At 36.6% G+C, this 21675-nt stretch overlaps 1 long non-coding RNA gene across 4 annotated transcripts in view; it reads right to left on the minus strand.

Moving 5' to 3' along the window:
- LOC110255422 overlaps nucleotides 302-21675 on the minus strand; it is a 53608-nt gene continuing 32234 nt past the window's right edge. For 2 of the 4 annotated variants that reach the window (XR_002335596.1, XR_002335598.1), the window contains 3 exons: nucleotides 14499-14543; nucleotides 13455-13534; nucleotides 4215-5917 (listed from right to left, as the gene is read on the minus strand). This is a non-coding gene — a long non-coding RNA (uncharacterized LOC110255422). Of the gene's footprint in view, nucleotides 741-4214; nucleotides 5918-7929; nucleotides 9102-13454; nucleotides 13535-14498; nucleotides 14544-21675 lie in introns of those variants that run through there. The other 2 variants (XR_002335597.1, XR_002335599.1) reach the window with 2 other exon arrangements.

Raw genomic sequence — 21675 nt, forward strand, 5'->3', positions numbered from 1 at the left:
CTGCACCTGCAGGATATGGCAGTTCCTGTGTTAGTTGAATCTGAGCTACAGCTGCCGGCCTATGCCACAGCCACAGAAATGCTGGATCTGAGCCATGTCTGTGACCTACTTAACAGCTCACGGCAATGCTGGATTCTTAACTCACTGAACAAGGTTAGGGATCAAACCTACATCTTCATGGATACGAGTCGGATTCTTAACCCCCTGAGCTACAAGGGGAACTCCAGCCAAAACTCTGATTTTTAAAGGAATAACTCTTTTTCATTCAGAGATAAAAAGTTGCAGAACAGAAAATAACCATTGTCTTGTTGGAGATTTATAGGAAAATTGTGCCCAGACCTATGCAGAGAGCTAGAAGAATAAAAGAGTCCTGCACCAAAACATTTTGCAACAATAGCCACGCCCCCTCCCTTTTTAGTATAAAAGAAGCCTGAATTCTAACTTGGGTAAGATGGTTCTTTGGGACACTAGTCTGCCATCCTCTTAGTCTGCTGGCTTTCTGAATAAAGTCATTATTCCTTGTCCCAACACCTCAACTCTCCATCTATTGGTCTGTCATGCAGTGATCAGTGGACTTGGTAACACTTGTGCATCAAAGAACAAGTGAGTATTAACATTCTGACACTTTTACTTACCAAGGTTATCTGTACTGAAACAGGATTCTCTTTCTCTCGCTCTGGTTTGTTTCATTTTATATGTGAGCTAAAATACCCATGCTGTTACTTGCTTCTTCACTGGAACTAAGAACAAATACATACATATTACCCTAGTTTATATAAATCACTTGATTCCTGTTTACTCTGAAATCCATTTTTAAATTGGCTTCTTGATTTTTTTTTAATTCCAAGTTTATTGATCTGTATTTTCCTTTTAATATCATTTATCTTCTGGTTGCTTGCCTTCTTGACATGCATATAAAGGCAACCATTCCTAACCTTCTCTGGAGCATTTTAACACACAATTGTCTTTCTAAATCAATGACTTCAACTATCTTCAAATCTCCTTAGAAAATCCATTTTACTTCTATTAACTTTGTACTTTCTTTAGTGTATTAAAGAATCTTGGAAATAGCTGATCAAACATAATTTCCTAACAGCTGTATTGTGAATTTATTAATGAACAACTCAGAGTGAGAATAGAGTTCTATCAATTTATGGTAGAGTTATTATTATTACATAGAGGATAACTTAAATGACAAGATTGAGAAGCAAAATAATTATAAGCATTTTAGGATATTATTAGACTTAATTTTCTTTTTTTTAAAGCATATGCAAGTTCAGTATGTAAACTGATGATGGAAAGGGTTTCTTAGCTCTTTATTATGCTATAAAAATGTGAGACAATAAAGCAGAGTGGAAAAGTATAGAATTTGGCATCTCATGGATTTGCCTCTAACCCATAGAAGTTGTGTGGTTTCAAATAGGTAACCAATATTGCTAAGCCTCTACTACTTCATTTGCAGGATAAGAAAAATGATATATACCTTGAAAGTTTTTTTACAGTGTTTGCATATAAGAAGTATGACCTAGTGCCCTCCTGGGTATTTATTGTATTGAATTGAATTTTATTAGTTAACTGATATAGAGAAATAAAAGGCATTAGTGAAACAGGATTCTTCAAGTGGTCACTTATTTTTTAAAATCTACTTTATTGGTATATAATTTATATACAATAAAATATCACTATTTTCAGTATAAATGTTTCAGTATAAATGTTTGATAAGTTTACCAGACATATACATCCCTGTGATCATGGCCTCAGTAGTTCTCTTCTGACCCTTCATAATCAATTGCCTTGAAATCTCTGCCCCAGGTAACCAATTGATTGGACTTTTAGTGCTATATGTGAGTTACGTTTGTTCTAGAACTTCATGTAAATAGAATCATATGTTTCACTGTCTTCTCTCCCCGGCTTCATTTGCTCAGTACACAAGTTTTGAAATTCCTCCATGTTGTTGCACATAAGTCAATTGTTTCAGTGTCTTTTTTTTTTTTTTTCTCTCTTTTTGCTATTTCTTGGGCCGCTCCCAGGGCATATGGAGGTTCCCAGGCTAGGGGTCGAATCGGAGCTGTAGCCACCGGCCTACGCCAGAGCCACAGCAACTCGGGATCCGAGCCGCGTCTGCAACCTACACCACAGCTCACGGCAACGCCGGATCGTTAACCCACTGAGCAAGGGCAGGGACCGAACCCACAACCTCATGGTTCCTAGTCGGATTCATTAACCACTGCGCCACGACGGGAACTCCTCAATGTCTTTTTGAGTAACATTTCATTGTGAGGCTATACCATATTTGCTCAACCACTGATGGACGTTTGCTTCACAGTTGACTAATAATCTCTGGCTGTCACACCATTGTACCTGCTGCAATGTCAGTCATGTCAATAACACACTTCACCTATGCTGAAATGCAGGACTTTCGCCCATACTACTAAAAGAGAGTTAAAAGAAATTCCAGGTGTGGCACAGTGGGATCCTGCTGTTTCTGTAGTGCTGGGACATTGGTTTAATGGCTGACCCAGCACAGTGAGTTAAGGATCCATCCAAGAAATGATCACCAGAAGGAACAGGACCAGGTCCAGGTCCTATACCTGGGGGTCTGGCAACACAGAGATGCCAGTGCATTCATTCTGCTCACTCAGCTGCAGGTGAAGCATAGGAAGCAACTGCGGCTAGAATCTGATCCCTGGTCTGGGAACTCCTTAACTCCATATGCCAAGGGGTGGCCAAAAAAGAAAAAAAAAAAAAAAAAGAAACTAAACATCCCCAGCCTCTTTCAGAAAATTTGTTGGGAAGATAACCAACTATCTGCTGAAGTCTTCTGCTTAAGCATTGTCAATTCTACCAATAACTCTTGCCAAGTAATAATTACATGCTTTATTTTTGTTTTTATACTTTGAGTCAGGCACTGGGCTAAAATGTATTACTTCCTTCAATCTCCAAACAATCCTATGAGGATTTACTTAAAAAACAATTGTATTTTTCTACAGTTGAAGAGGTTTAGGCTTAGGAGAGTTAACGCATCTAAAGTCACAAAGCTTATAAAGCAAGGCTTTGGAGTCTCAGTATAAGGAACCTGTAACTCACCTTTTTTAGTATTGGCCCTGTAGTATGTCTCTCTTGTCCACCTGTATCAAGTCTGTAAGACACTTTCTCCCTGAGAATGATGGGATTCTTCCCCAGCTTGGTCAGTATTGATTCAGAGGATAGATTGGAGGTACATGTACATATTGGAGGTGTATTGTTTTGTTGCGTTTTGGAAAGACTGGCCTGGCAGGATTCAGCCAGGCTTGATATTTGATCAGATATGAGAGCTTCATAATACCAGCTTTTGCATACACTGGTCTATCATTGGGGCAACTTATTCAGCATTTCTTTTTTAAATTTTATTTTAATGATTTTTTTTCATTACAGCTGGTTTACATTATTCAGCATTTCTAAACTTCAATTTCCTCATCTGTAAAATAGAGATGAAATATATTCCTTACAGAAATTTTGTTGAGTGGTGTATATATATATACACACACATATATATACACATATATATATATGGTAGTTATATCTTGTTCATTGCTCTTTTTTATAATCTATAACAAATCTTCTGTGTCTCTTTTGATTTCTTTTGCCTTAAAAATCTATTTGTGTCAGTTATTAATATTTTGATTGCAGCTTTCTTTCATGTATTCTGTTATTTTTAAGGCTGCACCTGCAGCATAGGAAAGTTCCCAGGCCAGGGGTCGAATCAGAGCTGCAGCTGCAGCCTGTGCCACAGCTTATGGCAATACCAGATCCATAACCCACTGAGCAAGACCAGGGATCGAACTCGCATCCTCACAGAGGCAACATTGAGTCCTTAACTCACTATGCCACAAGATACTCTGGTGTATCTTTGATATGTCAATTTTTGTCTTTTTGTTTTTGATCTTTCTGGTAGTCTTTTTACTTAATCTTTGACTCATTATTTGAACTAAATTTTTACTTTCTAAAAATTATATCTAAATCTTGATTGATTTAATGATTTACATAAAGTAAATTTATTATTATCATCATTATTATTATTATTATTATTGCTTTTTTGGGCCAAACCCATGGCATATGGAAATTCCCAGGCTAGGGGTCAAATCGAAGCTGCAGCTGCTGGCATGCACCACAGCCACAGCAATGCCGGGTCCGAGCTATGTCTGCAACCTATCACAGCTCACAGCAATGCCAGATCTTTAACCTACTCAGCAAGGCCAGGGATTCAATCCGCATCCTCATGGATACTAGTTGGATTGGTTTCACAGCATGAACTACCCAATTATTTCTTGACATTGTATATATTCTATTTGCAACCTCTTTTGTTTCCTATGTTCCCCTTCTTTTCTTTTTGATAGAGGTCATTTTCTGCCTTAGATATTAGTGCTCTTATTTTTATATCTTAGGTTGTTGTTATTAATTGAAGATCACTCTCCATGTTAATTTACTGCCACTACCTTATTATCAATTAATTACCAATCATCAATTAATTTTATTTCATATATATAATATAGATATAATATTTTTTCTTTCTCTGATCATACCTTTATTATTAACACCAACAAACTTCATCTAAATAACTGAATACCCTTAATTCACATATCTCTAGTAGCATTTCCTGTCTCACTATTTTATTATTTCCTCTCAAAAGTATTTTACCACATGTGATGAATGATTTAAGACATGGTTGAGATATGGTTGAAAATATTTTTGTTACAGTTATACACATGATAGAAGATTTAGTGCAAAATTATCTTCCTTCAGTCCAAAAGATCTCTATTTCCTTCTTACATCTTGCATCACTGGGAACAATTCTGATGCCACTCTGAGTCCTATTCTTTTAAGAGATAACCTCCTTTTTCTCCTAGAAGCATTTAATTTTTTCCCTCTTCTTTGATATTGTAAAAATGTTCCATAATATGTCTAAATTTGTCTAAATATGTTTAAATGTTTCCTTTGTTCTCCTATCTGACAGTTTCAACTCAGGTCTTTTTATCTTTAATACCAGCTTTTTATTCATTTTAAAATGTATTTTCTCATATCCATTTTTAATTTTCTCTCCTATGGGACGTCTAGTGTGTGTTCTGACAGTTTAAACTCTGTCTTCCATACCTTATAGCTCTGATTTTATATATATATATTTTTATGTATATTTCATATCTTAATCTTTTTCTGGTGTCTTCCGGGCCGGAGTTTGTATCTGTTCTTTTAACTCCCTGTCGTTTTCCCCCAAGCTGGATTCCTCCTCATACTTATGCTATGTGTTCCTGATATCAATTAATGTGTTCCTTCTTCATTTCAGTTGGTGTATTTTTACATAATACTACAATTTATTTATGATCTTTCTTATAATGCCAGTATCTTCCCTTAGATTCCTTTGGACATCTGTTGGACATACCCTAAATCATTGGTCCTTTGTTCTAATTCTGTATATGTTACCCTTTTCTTTTGAACTAAGGTAATCCACAGAAGTCTAGAGTGTTGCTGTTTGAGCTTGTAAACTCCTGTTCCCCTAGCCTTAGGCACATCAGCTGCTATGTCTAGTTATCAGCACTGAAGAAGGACCCAAGGGCAGGCCCTGTTTGTCAGTCCTGGCGAATTTAAGTGTCGGGCAGAGAGCTCCATAGAGCACAAAACCAATTTTGATCACTTCCATTTGCTGTCACCCCATGAGAAAAACCATCCATTGAGGTTTTAGATCTTTAATCCTAAACACATGCTGCACTGGAGAAGGCAATCTATGCAAGCGGAAAAGGGAGTGTGGAGGAAGGAGTGAACATCCAGGGAGAACTGGTCGGTTTGGATCTGCTTGCTCTCGCTCCTCACCTCTGCAGGGTTTTACGCTGCCCTTACCCCCAAAGACCCTGCGCTGGAAGATACATCCTGGCACAGCTGAAGCCTGCAATGAAGGAAATAAAACTGTCTCAGGGTAACATGAGAGTGGAGGGCAGGATGAAGAATTTTCGAAGCTTTTTCCCAACTAATCCTCTAATTGCCCTGTCATCCACTTTTTGCCCTTTCCTACAGCCTCTTTCCTCCCATGCCTTCTTCACATCCATGACAGACAGTTCACTGTAGCCCTCGGTCTCCCCAGTACTTGTCAGTGTTTTTTTTGTTTTATTTTTGTTTATTTAAAACTATTTAACTAAATTTGTTTTAAGTAAAAATAAGCCAAGGGTTTCTGACTGTGAGACCACGGAAACGAATTCGACTAGTATTTGTACAATCCCTGGCCTCACTCAGTGGGTTGGGGATCCTGTGTGGCCATAAGCTGTGGTGTAAATTGCAGATGCAGCTCAGATTCTGGATCCTGTATTGCTGTGGCTGTAGCGTAGGCCAGCAGCTGCGGCTGTGATTCAACCCCTAGACTGTGAACTTCCATATGCCGCAGGTGCGGCCCTTAAAATAAAAAAAAAAAAAAAGCCAATAAAATAAGACTTTAAAAATAAATAATTTATTTAAAAACTTATTGGGATTCATCATCCTTTTTTTTTTTTTTTTTATATAATTTCCCTGGAATTTTTTTTTTTTTTGGGGGGGGAGGGTGTTGAGAATCTTTCAGCCTGGCTAGTTCCCTGTCTTGGTGGTAACCAAAGTTCTGTGAAGCATTTCTGGCCTCTGCATTGATGTCACTAAGCCTCTTGCTGGCATCTGCTGAATGCAGCTCTTGCCTCTATAACTATCCTTACTTGCACAACTTCCTAACTCTGCCTGTTCCTCATGTCATCTCCTGGGGAACTGCAAAGTCTCCAAGGATGACATTGTCAAAATATAATACATCTTTGAGTTCCCTTAAACAAGAAACAGGAGTATAATGGAGCTACTTTTGTAATAACTGTACTCATTTGCATTTGTAAATTTTCCCTTGAGTGAAAAAGAGGGGAAGTTAGAGGAGTAACACAGAGCCTGTGTCACATTCTTTGTCTATTAACATGTGACTATCATGCTGTGTGTTGGAGGATAGACTGGGTAATGGGATGGTCTCTTCCAGCTTCTTTTTTTATTACCACATGCTCAGGAAATAGTCGGACAAGCGAGGAGGCAAGTCTTGGAGAATATTGGCATTCATAAACATTCACAAAGGTCTGGTATTTGTTCTCTGTGAGGATTTGTGGGTAAGAGGAATGGTTTGCCTGAGTGGTGGAGTGTTAAATCACAATCAGTTCCTATGCACACACACACAAAGAGAGTTAACAATTGGCAAATGCCTTGCACAGCTGCATTATTGCCTATAAAAATGGGAATGAAACAAACTCATATCGAGGGTAAATGAGATAGTGAAGCCCATGTACTGCTGCCTCCAAAAAATGATTTTTACTCATCATCAGTAATGAGAAAAATGTCTAAATGGCTTTAAGGGACATGTGAAATTTATGTGGTTTGACACTTAGAATTTTTAGAAACATTTAAAATAGCATAGAAATAACCAAACCGTGAGGTTAAAATATACTTCAGTCCAACCTATAAATCCATGTCAGGAGAGATTTATTTTGGAGCAACATCTCAAATAAAGTGCTAGTTTAAGCTCTGTAGTCCTGCTTTTTAGAACAAAGGAGTAAACATATTAAGGAAAGATACAATTGCCACTCCAGATTTAAACTTTCTCAGGAGAACCTCAAGAGCTACTGTTAGGTGTTAGGCGTTGAGATGTGCTGGCTCACAAACATATTGCTTATTCACCAGGATTTCTCTCAATAGTTACTTTTAATTATGATTCTGCTTGTAATTTAATAATGATAGTATCCATTTTTGTTCCAATGTAGGCCGAGCTTGTTTTTGTAAATGTTTCACCACCTGTTGCCCAACTTTATAGTTCAAGTTCAGGCATATGGAATTCTTTTAATGATGGCTCCAAATCAATTGGCATTGCCATGAAAGGAGTTGTAAAGCTGTCAATAATGAAAAACTTACCAAAAATGAATACTCTGCTTTTGTTTGTACTTATCAGGAATTTTCAATTCCCACTGTAAAACATTCAGGTTTATACTGTTATTAACCCAGATAAAGGGATGCTGTGAATTCTTTTAACACATACTACCAAAAGAAGAAAGAAAAGAAAAATGTATGGATGAGCTTTGATTTTCTGCAAATGGGTCTTGTACTTCTGCATTGTGTTTCTATCTGTTCTATGCATTTGGAGTGCTCTTAAGTTACTGATAAGTGGAACTTGATTCTTTAAAGTCAGAGATACCATTTAGTCCATGTCTAGATTTTAACTTATTTTCTTGCATTCTGACAACCATCATAATCAATTTCCCTTCCACTCAGTAGAGATGCTGCTATTAAAGAACATTTGAGTTAAACTCTGCTTTCTCTATACTCAAGATTGTGATGGCAGTTACTACAGGAAAATGCTGGTGGGAAGTGGGATGAGGGGAGCTGGGAGGCTTCTGTGTATATAAAAATGTCCCTGGCAACCAAGACACTCCAAAAATAAAGTTGATATTTTATTTGAGTAAAAGCCCAATGTAAATAGAGTTATAATTAACTCATTTATTTATTTAACAAATATTTATAGACTACCTACTCTATCTTCAAAGCCCTGAGATAGCCCTGCAGGACATAGCATGTGGTAAAAGTTACAGTTTCTACCTTCAAGGAATTTCTGGGAAGAGCAGACTATCTGTAGTAAAATATAAAAAGAACGTCACTGGGGTTTTGCATGAACTCCTCTGTTCAGTTCCTTGAGGCTAATATGATAAAATGCTAAAATTCAAATAAGACTCAAGTGAAATAAATTATTCTAATACTTGCCACACTTACTAAGGGATTGGTCACAGCATTCACATGCTGGCAAGGGCTCTTATGTGCAAGCCCAATCCTCAACCACGCCGCATGTTTCAGGAGTCCATTACTAATATAAACTCTTTACATCTGCCGATGCCTTAAAATTCACTTTCACTCAGATGTTCTTATTTGATTCTTCTAATAGACTTATGTAGGAGGCAGAAGGTCTAAAGCTTATAGTTAAGGACATTGGCTCTGAAGCAGATTATCCAGTTCAAATCCCAGTTTCTGCCTTTGATTATCCGGTTTAACTTGGGTGAGTTATTTAACCTCGATGGGCCTCAGTTTTCTTTTTTCTGGGAAAGGTAGATGATAATAGTATTCAATGTATACAGTTGCTGTGTATATGAAATGGTTCAGTACGTAAAAGAACACTTGTAGTGATCCAAAGCATCCCGTTCTAGCTGTGTAAAACCAGTTCTCTACATTTCACAGCCTGTTCAGGCTGCATCGTAGTTATATCACTGCTTATGCTTGGAGAAATGATCTCTCCAGTCTCCAATTTGTCTTTAACCCATCATACCAATTTCCTCTTTAAATGATCTCTCTTACCAGATGCCTATGATCTCTTGATCTAAAATTCAGTTACAACCCATCATTTTATTCTCATTAGAGGTGTCACACTAGCTTTCACTCATAGTGCTGATTCTACCTTATTAGTAAGGTGTGTCTGGAACTTCATATTGGGAAAAATTTTAAGGCTCAGGAAAAAGATGGTTTTCAGTTATATTGCTGATTTCTCCTTCAGTTACATGAGAAGAGGGAAGAGCACAAACATGGAGGTCTGACTTTCCACCCCTGATGTAATGAACCCACTTCTTTTTATTACGTATAGTAAAAATTATTAGGATTTTGAAACTTTCATAATGAATCATTATCAGATCCTGTCCTATATTCGACTAGGCAATATAGGAGATGGCTTGGGAAAGGATCTCGGTGTTTGGGGAGCAGCGAGTAATGTTCATTTCTGGTTCAGTTTTAAAATATCTTGTAACACAAAGAAACAGGGGAAATATAAATGACATAGAAGAATGTATGCCTGTGTCCTCAATTAGGATTTTTTGACAAACCATAAACAAAATTCAAGTTTTAATCTAAAAGAATGTAAATCTAGAGCTATCTTGTCAATTTATCAAGATCTGCAAGGTTAACATCACCCAGAAAGAGTAGAAAGCATTAATAAATAATCCAATAAGTTGAACACAAAAGTGTCGTCTTGGTCTCATTGTCTTAAATTATGATCAAATGGTACAGTTGCATCATTCAAAACCCAATAAATTTAAGAATTGAGGTAATTTCAGACATGCTTTCTGAGATTGTTATTGTGTTAAATTCTGGATTTAATGCTTCCCTATGCTCATTTTTAGGGTTTTGAAAGGAAAACTACATACCCCCAAAGCAGTATATTAATAGGATATTTTTTTGTTTGTTTCTCTGACACATAACTTTATCGTCAGGATCCATCCATACTAATTTTTTCATATTTACAATTCATAAATATAGTGATCTCTTAGTAATTGCAATTTAAAAAATTTCTTTAAGGGAGTTCTCATCGTGGCTCAGCGGAAATGAATCTGACTAGTAACTGTGAGGATGCAGGTTTGATCCCTGGCCTTGCTTGGTGGATTAAGGATCAAGCATTGCCATGAGCTGTGGTATAGGTCGTAGAGACAGCTCAGATCTGAGATTGCTATGGCTGTGGTATAGGCCAGAGGCTACAGCTCTGATTTGACCCCTAGCATGGGAACTTCCAAATGCCATGGGTGTGGCCCTCAAAGACAAAAATAAAAATAAATAATAAATTAAAAATGTCTTCAATGCTTCTATGTCCGTGTTACCCTGAGTTCTCACTCTGAGGTTCTGATATTGTGGTTTCTTTATTTATACTCACTTTTTCATCCTGATTTTTTTTAGGTTTTATTATTTTTTTTTCTTTTCACTTTATATCTACCTCTCACTCATTGGGATTTCACTTTGGTGTTTTGGGGTGTGTGTATGGCCACATATTTACCTCTTCATTTGTTTTTAATATTCTAATTACCATTTACCTCATCATTTACCTTCATGTATGTTTCTTATGATTATCAATAATTCTTATGATACTTTATACTTTATCTTTTTCATTTTTTTACATTACATATCAATCTCTGTTTCTGGTCACAACTAGAAATTCAGCAATTTATATTGTAAACACTTTCAAGATTTTCTTTGTATCATCATTATGAATTAATTTGTCATGTGGTTTTAATCTAGTATTTTCTTATTATTTCTTTAGGCCTTATTTGTTATCAGGCATCCTATTGACTTTAAAAAATAGATGTTGCCTTTTAGGTATAAAACTTGAATCTTTTTTTTTTTTTTCAGTGCAAATGAATGCCCTGACAATGTAAAACCTACAGGGTTATCTTAAAAGATAGCAATCTCCTTAAATAACAGTTCATTTATTCAAACCCCTTAAACTAAAAAAAATATGAGTATCCTTTGTTAGATTAAACTCTTCAATTTTTTTTTGTGTGTACTATGTCATAATAATTAATACTTTTATTGTATTTCACTCTTTGCCAAAAATTCCGTACATTCCTGATCCTATTACTAGGGAAAATCTTATGAGGCCAGCCTAAGACGATTCCCATTTCACCATGAGGAAACTGAAACTTATCAAGATTAATTAACCAGAGTCACAGAATTTGTAAGAGGGAGAAGAGGGAGTCAAAACTAATAAACCTAATTTAGAGACCTCTTTTTCTGTGCCTCCATCTATACCTGAATCTATAAAAAAAAATGCCTACATTTGTATTCTCACAGTGTGTACTACAATAAAGAGTTCTTACATAGAATATTGTACCTTTCTTATGGAGTCTCTGCTCTGCACTGGGACCCAGTGCACATGAAACCTGTGTGTATGCTCCAAGACTGGACTCTGAGTTTCCCCCAGTCCTGTTGGCTCCTATGCACAAGCCCCACTGCCCTTCAAAGACAAATGTTCCAGGGCCTCCTCTTCCCAATGCCACACCCCCAGGCATGATAATCTGAGGTGGGGTTCGGAACTCTCACTTCTTTGGGAGAGCCTCTATGATACAGTTATTTCCCAGTCTGTGGGTTGCCAGCAGGCAAGTATGGGTTTTGCTTATATCTTGAAAGTGCCCATCCTGCCATCTCCTTGTGGCTTCTTCTTTGCCTTTGGGTGTAGAATATCTTTTTTTTGGTAGTTTCCAGTCTCTTGTTGATAGTTGTTCAGCAATTAGTTGTGATTTTGTTGTTTTCTTAAGAGGAGGTGAGCTCACATCCTTCTACTCTGCCAGCTAGTCTTTCTCCTTCTGTCTGTACTCTTTACATAATATGATTATCTAAGAGAAAACTGAAATTTCTGTTTGGGGTAGATTTGCCTCTAGAGAGCAATCTTGAGCTCTGGGGTGTGGACTAGCTAATGCATGGAATTAATGGCATCATTCAGCTCTAGACACCTCAATTGGTGAGGGAACTCAGACACAAGTTGCTTACTGAATTATTGGCCATAACTTCTATTTGTACAGAACATTGATAAGATGACGGATTGGAAAGAAAATCACCACCTACTGATTGCATGTCCCTGAAAGACACGCATCCTCAAGAATGGTTCAGTAAGCTTGCCTCTATCAACCTGCTCTGACTGCACAAAATTTTAAAGAGTTTGGCAATAAATCCATCCTCCCTCTATTTAAAAACAGTCCTGTTTAAAGTTCACAGCCAGAAGTTCCTGTCGCGGTTCAGCAGAAACGAATCCGACTAACATCCATGAGGACGCAGGTTCAATCCCTGGCCTCACTCAGTGGATTAAGGATCTGGTGTTGCTGTGAGCTGTGGTGTAGTTTGCAGACGTGACTTGGATCTGGTGTTGCTGTGGCTGTGATATAGGCCAGCAGCTACTGCTCCAATTCGACCCCTAGCCTGAGAATCTCAAAATGCCATGGGTCTGGCCTTAAAAAGACCAAAAAAAAAAAAAAAAAAAAAAGCTAAAGTTCACACCCATGCAGAATTCTATCTGAAACCAGTTGTCATGGAAAGGATTGCTAGTTTTTATTGTTGATATATTTTTAACTCAGCCAAGTGCATAGCATGTGTACAGTTTACAAATACTACACATAAAATCTTAGGTATTTAACACCACCTGTGCGCCACTAGTCAGAGGTGTGCTGTCTGAGTATATTTATCTTTTCCTTGTTCCTTTAAATCTTTTCCATTTTATCTAAAGTCACTTGTCTGGCAAATCTCCACTGTTGATTCAGAGAAGACAGCATCAGGGTATGTTTTGCCTAGAGCTCTGCTTATTCAAGATTATAAACATTCATAAGGCAGTAAACTTGAATTTCAAATAACAGGAGAAGCAGAAGATTATGTATAAATTATACATATAAACTACTTGGTTCCTATCTCTGGAATATTAACCTAAATAAATATGCAGAAATGACTGGTGTTAGAAATGTACCTGTCATAAAATGGGGGACAAATGCTTTCACATCTGTCATGGAAAGAGACATTTTATCAAGTTTCTCAATAACATTCTGGAGGAACACCAGGAAGTGATTCTGGCAGGGATGAAAAGCTATAGCAACAGTGGCAGCCAGTGACATGAAGCAGAAGCTCAAGTAAGACAGAAAAGTAGAACATACCTTGAGAGGCTTTTTTGAAGCGACAGTGGTAGTTAGACATTGGAGTAATGATGGAAAGCTCTTCCATGCCTAAAGGATAACTGAATTAAAGAGCCATAGACATTAGATGTGAAAGAGCTCCATTAAGGTCGTCTCATTCATTCCATGCCAGCAGAGGATTGTACCCTATAGCATAGTTTATAGGACAGTGGACTAATGTTTGAAAAGAGGAAATTAAAATGATTTCCCCCAGCCTACATTAGATTATCATTACATATCAGAAGCTCTAAAACCACTCATCCTGTATTCTATCCTAGCTCGCAAATTAAAATGATTAACAGATTTGGAGGCTCCAGGTTTAAATAACAAAGGAGAAACCTGCTGAATTACAGTCATTGTAAAAGGCATTGATTTAATCAAATAGGCTCAATTTGAATGGAACAAATAACTGAAAAGTTCTATAAAAAGAAGCCTTCCCCTAGGTGGACATGGGGCTTTCAGACACTTATGAGAACTTAACTGTAGTACTATTTAAGCTACCTTTTGCAAACCTCTGAAGTCAAAACCTTTAGCACAGAGTTTAAGGCAGGAAATGCTTTATTCTCTGGCTTGGGAATTGTGTGCCTGTAATGCAAAAATCTCTTAAAGGTGTCCTGGGCACTAAGAATTGAATATCCAGATGTTTCAAAAAGGCTAGTTGCTATCTATCCTGATCGACTGTAGAGTGTCCTGAGATGCAAATGCAAATTAAAAGGGCAAAGTACAGTAAAATGAACCAAATGTGACATCCAGGAGTCCAAGATTCGACGCTAGTCTCAGTTTGCTTTTCCAAAGATTTGTTTTTATATGAAATCTCATTTTTCTAACCTTTCCTTCATAGTATTTGACCCTATAGAACACAGCATCTGGCTAATTCTATTTCTTAAAAAGAAAAAAAAAAGACACATGATAAGAGGAGGGAACAGTGGCAAGCCTTTCCTTACTGAGATTCTCAACTCTCCTTTACTAAGAATGAGTTTCATACTTCAGGCTATATGAGAATATGAGCTGGCACTGCATACATACCTGGTGATGCCAAAACTCCCATGCTCTGTGTGAAGTGACTGGTTCCTAAGTTATCAGAAAGAGAAAAGGGCAAAAGAGGGCACCATCAGAATATTTCTGTTCTAAAGGATCAGCTTATATATAATAGTGAGTATTGTATCAGAGTCCAAGCTGCATAGACCCTAATGGATTATAGACAGGCTGAACTCAAAAGGACGTGTGTGTACCTATAAGAGGCAGGCACTTCGACACACTTTATGGTGCTGTTGCTATTACTGCTTTCTTTTTGGCATCAGATGACAAGATCTTGCATCCCAATCCGTCACTGATTCACTGTGATAGGTCATTTCTCAGCTTTACTTTTCCCTTTAGAAATGAGGATAATTGCAATAATGACTTCATATTTCTCACCATTTTTAAAATTTGTACATCATAAAATGCTATATTTAAACATATTTTAAACACATATGAGTTTTGTGTTCCTGCTCATTTCCATTATTTTTTGCTGACAAAAATATAATAATAAATAATAAAAATATAATGAGTAATAAAAATATAATAATAAATAATAAAAATCTATCTTGTTTCCTTCATGGTTGCTGATATGCTAAGTTGCCCAGGAATCAACAGCACACTATTTACTTTGTGCTTATGTTGTGCTCAAAACTGTGCTTAGCACAATACATTGAACTTCAGTTTATAAGATTCTTTTTAGTTCCACATTCTCAATAAAAACAATGGCTTATATATTTCCCTTATGCAGGAATGTTGATCATTTTTATATTCTCTGATTTTAGTTTTTACTGAATTATGCTGATCCTGAAAGATGGAATAGAGCTTCTCTTTAAATTTTTATGATGCATATGTTTGGAAAGGAACTTCTCCTTTAATGAGACACTCATTTTGCTCCTTAATTTTGGAAAGACTTTTTGACCATCTCTGTGTGTCATAATTCTATTTATCCTTTAAGGGCTGTTTAAAATATAATTTTTATGAAGCTTTATTAGATGTCTTTAGGTAAGAATTTAGATTCTGTTACTGGGTCCAAGTTTGCACTACTCACCGCACAACAGGCCAATAAATTGAGAGATGAGGTGTTGGAAGGAATAGTGACTTTACTCAGAAGGCTGACAGATGATGGAGGACTAGTGTCTCAAAGAACTATCTTAGAACTACCAAGTTTGAATTTAGGCTTCTTTTATACTAAAAAGGGAGAGAACAAGGCTAGTTGTTGCAAACTTCTTGGTGGAAGCTTCCTTTGCTCTTGTAAACATCTACCTAGGTCTGGTCACAATGTTTTTATAAACCTCCAAAAAGGCAAATATTATTCTCCATTGTGCAAATTTTAACCTATTTATGAATGAAAACGTTATACCTCTAAAGGTCAAGCCTGGGAGGCAGAGCCTTGAGAATGGGCCATCATGTATGTTTCAGACTAGAGGCAACATTCTTTCATAACAGTGGAGAGCCAGATGAGTAAGCACAGGGAACTGAGCACAAAGGTTAGAGCTAAAATAATAGTGCAGGTGATTTGGGATGGAAATCCTATAAAATTGGGTTGTGACGATTGTTATACAACTATAAATGTAATAAAATTCATTGAGTAATTAAAATAAAATGAAATAAAATAATAGAGCCAATTGGAAGCCATGTTTGTTCTCTTCTGTTACTATCTAGAGTCAGAAGACATGAGTTTCCATCTTGTTTGGGTCCCCTATTAGCAGTGTAAATTTGAATAAGATGCTTAGAGTCTCAAAAACCTGCTTTTCACCTGAGTAAAGAGGATGATAGTAATACTGATCTTATGGGACTATGAGGAATAGTGTTTTTTCAAGTGCTGTGCACAGGGCATGTTACCTAATAAGTGCCAGATAATATAATTTTTTCAATTTATTATCCTCTATACTTTGCCTCTGTTCAATTATAGCATTTGTGAGTATTTGTATATGTAAACCTGCATAACGTCCCTGTTTTCTGTCCTCCTATGAATTGAAAGGATGAAAGGACCAACATAGTAATAAAGCCCAGGGAAAATATAACAGCCTATACTTAATATATCTCAACTGATGTTAGCAATGAATATACATGGTTTCAAGGCTGAGGGCAGTCTTATGTGAATTTCAGCTATGCCAACATTGACCTTCAGAAATTAGACATAAATATAGAGAGCTTATAAGCAAAAAAAAATTCTCCAAGAAATGTGCACTCAAATATTCCTATGCCAATAACAGCAATTCCATTTGAAACAATAGTCTTTAGGATTGGGTCTAACACCAAGGTAGAAAATATTTACCACTTTGATCTATGATGCATGTGTTATTAGTCCTTTGGGATTCACTATAAGACAGCTTTCAGTGGATCAGTGATATTTACCTCTGTAATTGTATTAAAGGGAAGGAGAGAATGAGAAAATAAAAGCCAGGCAAGAGAATAACATTCTGCTTTCAACTAAGCTTGGAAATGGAAGCTAATGAGATGGAGAGTAATAAGAAGACGGTTGCAGGCAACAGAATTTACAGGGGAGAAATTTTATTTACCAATATCAAAATAATTAGTGGAGGGCTAGGTTTGGGTGGGAGGAAATTACAGATTACAGATTTCCATGAGGAAAACTATAAAAAGTCCATTGTAACTTTGGAAATAAGAAAAGAAATGTTCGGAACAAATGCAGCGAAGAGATAATTAATGGAATTGCTAGAGGATAAAGACATGGTGGTTGTGTGTGTGAGTATGGATCTTTCTTGGCTTCTGGATCAGTGTCACGTGGTACAGCATGGAGCTTGAAAATATGAACCCTGAGAGGCTACTACAGAAGTGAACTTCACAGTTAAATTGAGAAACAATAAGAGTATGGTTAAGAAGTTAAGCAGAGATGCAACTGTGGCACAGTGGTATACATGGACAGATTTGCAGAAGGGATTGTAATGTGTTTTTAATGTGTTTGTAAAAGCTGTGAAAATCCTGGCCTGCTGCCCGAACCATCAAGGGTCCGTTCCAGGAGGTTGGAGGGAAGGCTTGAGATAGAAGAACAGCATGGAGCATGCCTTAAGAGGCTGAAGGGGAAATAGAGTTTATTAATTAGGGGAATTAATTGCATAGTTGTGACTTTTTTCTTGTGTGGTCAGATGGACTGGGAAAAATAAAAGTATATACAATTTGATCATCTTGTAATTGAACCTAAGAGATGAGATGGAAAATGGCCAAAACCAAGAAGCATGAAAATTGTACTGTACTATAAGTAATTGTCATTTTTTAAGGTATTATTTAGTGATCTTGTTTCTTAGGGACTCTAGTTCAAATCAGTCCAGGGAAAGAGACTGCCAGATTGCTTGGTAACAGAAGTAAATTAAATGCTTTGTCAATGTAAAATGGCAGCTCTTGAATAGATTTTACTAAAGATGCAATTTATTATGCTATGAATTTCTCCTGATCAAACTTAGCAGCCTTTTCTCACTTAAATCATTGAAACCTCATGGACATGCACTCATAACAGATATGTTTTTCTGTTGTTTACTTTTTGAGTTTTTCTTAAGGGTTCTTTGAGTCTGTTCTTGTAGTATAGGTTTCTTACCAAAAAATCACTTTAAGATCTCTAATTTTATCCCTCTTCCTTCATTTGTGAGTTCATTATTTTACCTAATTTCATAGTCCATGAATGAACAATATGTCTATTCCCTTTCTCTTATTTTATAGATTATTCTTAAATAATATCCTTAACAGCTAATCAGGTTGTCCCTTAAGTTTCTGTTGTTGATAATAGTAAACAGTAAAACACACGGATTCAGCTAAATAACTTCCTCCATTCAATTTGAAGCTAACATTAATTAATGTTATTTTACAGTTAACAAAACATGTTCCCATTTGTTGTCTAGTATAATGCTTGTCATGAATTTGTGAAAGAGATATGATTCTAATATTGTAGATTTGGAATGCATGCATGATTTTCTTCTCTTTTTAAACTAACTACTTAGTGGCACTCAGGCTTGAGAATTTTAACTGGCAATTCAGTATTAGTTCCAAATTCAATATAGAGAATTTTTTAAGTTTATATGCCATGCCAGACTCTATGCTAGCAACTAAGCTAGAAAATGTTTTAATCCCAAACTCAATGAACTTGGGTTATTGAGTAATGGTAATGGGAAAGGGTTATTGTTTTCATCTTCATGGCCAGAGCTTTGCTAGAGTTCAGTTTGGAGATAATGGGAAGATGGGGGAGAAGCAATTAATGAAATCAAGAGAAGGGCGAGGAGAGGTTTCTTAAGGACAGATTCATTCAGCCTGGCAACAGAGTGTGAATAAGAGACAAATTATTTATAGTCATAAGCACATGCCGAGTTTCGGAAGTGAGAGAGGGCATGTATACATATTGAAGAAATTTCACATGTTACCTGCAGCGTGAACGAAAGCAGAGTAAAAGGGAGCAGCATGAAGACATAAACCTGGGAATAGGTCATATGTTTCAAGCTTTTGGCCATTGATTTTTTCAGCTGGCATTTTTGTCTTTACCATTCCCCTTCCATTGCACTACACCCTCCTGTGACTCATTTGCTAATCTGCAGATTTCCATAGATATAAAGGAGACTTGTGCAGACTGGGTACTCAGGAGAATTTATCAACTGACAACTCATGTTTTGACTCATAATCCTTGGCTCTGCTCCTCCCTGTATTTGATGTGCAGTCCATCTGTGTGTAACAAATAAAGAATGTCAGGAGTACTTTTGCAGTTGCCAATACTGGCTTTTAATAATAAGCCAGGAGTTCCAGGTGCATCTCACCGGGTTAAGAAACCAACATAATCTCTTTGAGGATGCAGGTTTGATCCCTGGCCTTGCTCAGTGGGTTAAGGATCCAGCATTGCCACAAGCTGCGGCATAGGTTACAGATGTGGCTTGGATCCCACATTGCTGTAGCAGTGGTATAGGCTAGCAGGTGCAGCTCCATTCGACCCCTAGCCAGAGAACTTCCCATATACTGCAGGTGTGGCCCTGAAAAGCAAAAGCAAAAAAGAGTAATAGGCCAGACTTATATCTCTTTTCTCTGCCTTATTCCCTTCCTTTAAGCACAGATATTTGTTAAATGCAAAAAACACTGAGAAAAAAAGTACTACGAAGGTAGAATCTGCCCTACTTACTATCTGCTGGAGAAAATTCAGCAAGTGCATCTGTGGACAAATAGCACAAAATTCATAAAACATTGAATCTCTTTGCTATAAAATGGTTTTATCTTTCTAGATAAGGAAGCATTTTCATTTTTGATGAAAAATGATTATAGCTCATCAATTTGGATAAAATTTAAGGTCAAAATCACATACTCTGTGCTTTTTCTGAATGTATAGAATTTTTTCATAAAGATGTTGCTAAGAAAAAAAATCTAATCACACCATTATGGAGCATGCTGAGGTCACCCTCTGGATAGCTTCTCACCTTAGTTCTCCAAATATCAATCCTGAGTTGTGAATATTACTTTTTGAATCTCATATATATTTTACTAATGTTGAGCCTCTTGGCAGAGAGCATTTTTATGTAAGCAGAGTATAGATTGAAAACAGTTTAGGAACATTTCAATTCTATTTTCATTTAACAAGTTTTCTTCTGCCAAAAGAAAGTTTCTTTCTCTCCTACCAAAATTTTATTCATTTCCTTTTGCTTACCTTATAAAGTTCTAATACTTCACTTTACATTCAAGGTCCATCATGTTCTTATTAAACAGAATTACTGAACATTATCCTACTCATAATATTTTATGCTATGATTGTTCATTTTGAATGAAGATATGTTTACATACTCCCCATATGCCAAATGCTACCCACATACTATACCCTTTAAGGACAGCTCTAGTTATGCTTTTCCCTCCAACTCTGCTCACAAAAATGAGGAAAAATGACATACTGAGATGCACACACTTGCCTGACATTGTGAGGAGGGAATATTTAACTGGGAACAAATGAGCTCTATCAATTGACTTTTTTTTTTCTCTCAGCCTCCCTTCATGTCACTTGAGAGGTGTCCAACCATTAGAAGGGCAGGTAGGACCAGGAAAGGGAATATTGAAAATGGGTAAATTGGGAACAGATTTATCTTGGTTAAGAACTTTGGCTGTTGGTTTGGATATATCTGGTTTTAAATTCCATCTCTGACCTTAATAGTTGTTTGCCCATAAGCAAGCTCTCTAAGTCTCTAACCTCTCTTAAGCTTCAGTTTTCAAATGAGAAAATAATGTTTATACTTTGGCCAGTTATAGAAAAGTCATTACATGTCTTTCACACTTACTGTGTGGCAGAGACTGAATGGAGAGATCCTACTGTATAGCACAGAGGAACTGTACCTAGTCATTTGTGATGGAACGCGATGGAGGATAATGTAAGAAAAAAACGTATATATTTATAAATGACTGGGTCACTTTGCTTTATATTAGAAATTGACAGCACACTGTAAATCAACTATAAGGGAAAAATTTAAAATAATAATAAAAATAAGGAAATTAGAAAAACAATAATATCTCCTTCAATGCTTGCAACAACCCGTTGAGGCGGGTGCTAGAATTGTCTTCGTTTAACATGCCTGGCAAGCTGGTAGGATGAGCCAGTGATATCTCTTCATACACAATTCAACAAAGCCATTTGCTTCCCGCGGGGAGGAGAAACCAGTCATAACAAGATTTCACTTTGAAGAAATTAGACAGTGAAAGATAAGCATCATATGATATCACTTACATGTGGGATCTAAAAAAAAAAAAGATAAAAGGATACAAATTTGTGGAACAGAAATGGACTCACAGACTTTGAAAAACTTATGGTTACCGAAGGGGACAGGTTGTGGGGGAGTGGACTGGGGTTTAGGATTGACATCTGCGCAATGAGGTATGTGGAATGACTGGCCAGTGTGCATGATATATAGCACAGAGAAACTACCCAATATTCTGTGATAATCTATTTGGAAAAAGCATCTGAAAGAGAATGGATATGTGTATATGTACGACTGAATCACCTTGCTGTACAGTAGAAATGATCACAACCTTGTAAATCGACTGTACTTCAAAAAAACTTAAAAAAAAATGGAAAGAAATGACAGGATGCCAACCAAACACTCATAGATTTCCAAGAGTCACTTAAATAAATTGATGCTTGGTCCTCTTCAGAGGATTATTAAACAAACATCATTTAAAAAATTCACTTCGAAGTGTTTATTTTTTTAATTTT

The sequence above is a fragment of the Sus scrofa genome, chromosome 9 (genome assembly GCF_000003025.6).
Source record: "Sus scrofa isolate TJ Tabasco breed Duroc chromosome 9, Sscrofa11.1, whole genome shotgun sequence".
Taxonomy (NCBI): Eukaryota; Metazoa; Chordata; class Mammalia; order Artiodactyla; family Suidae; genus Sus; species Sus scrofa.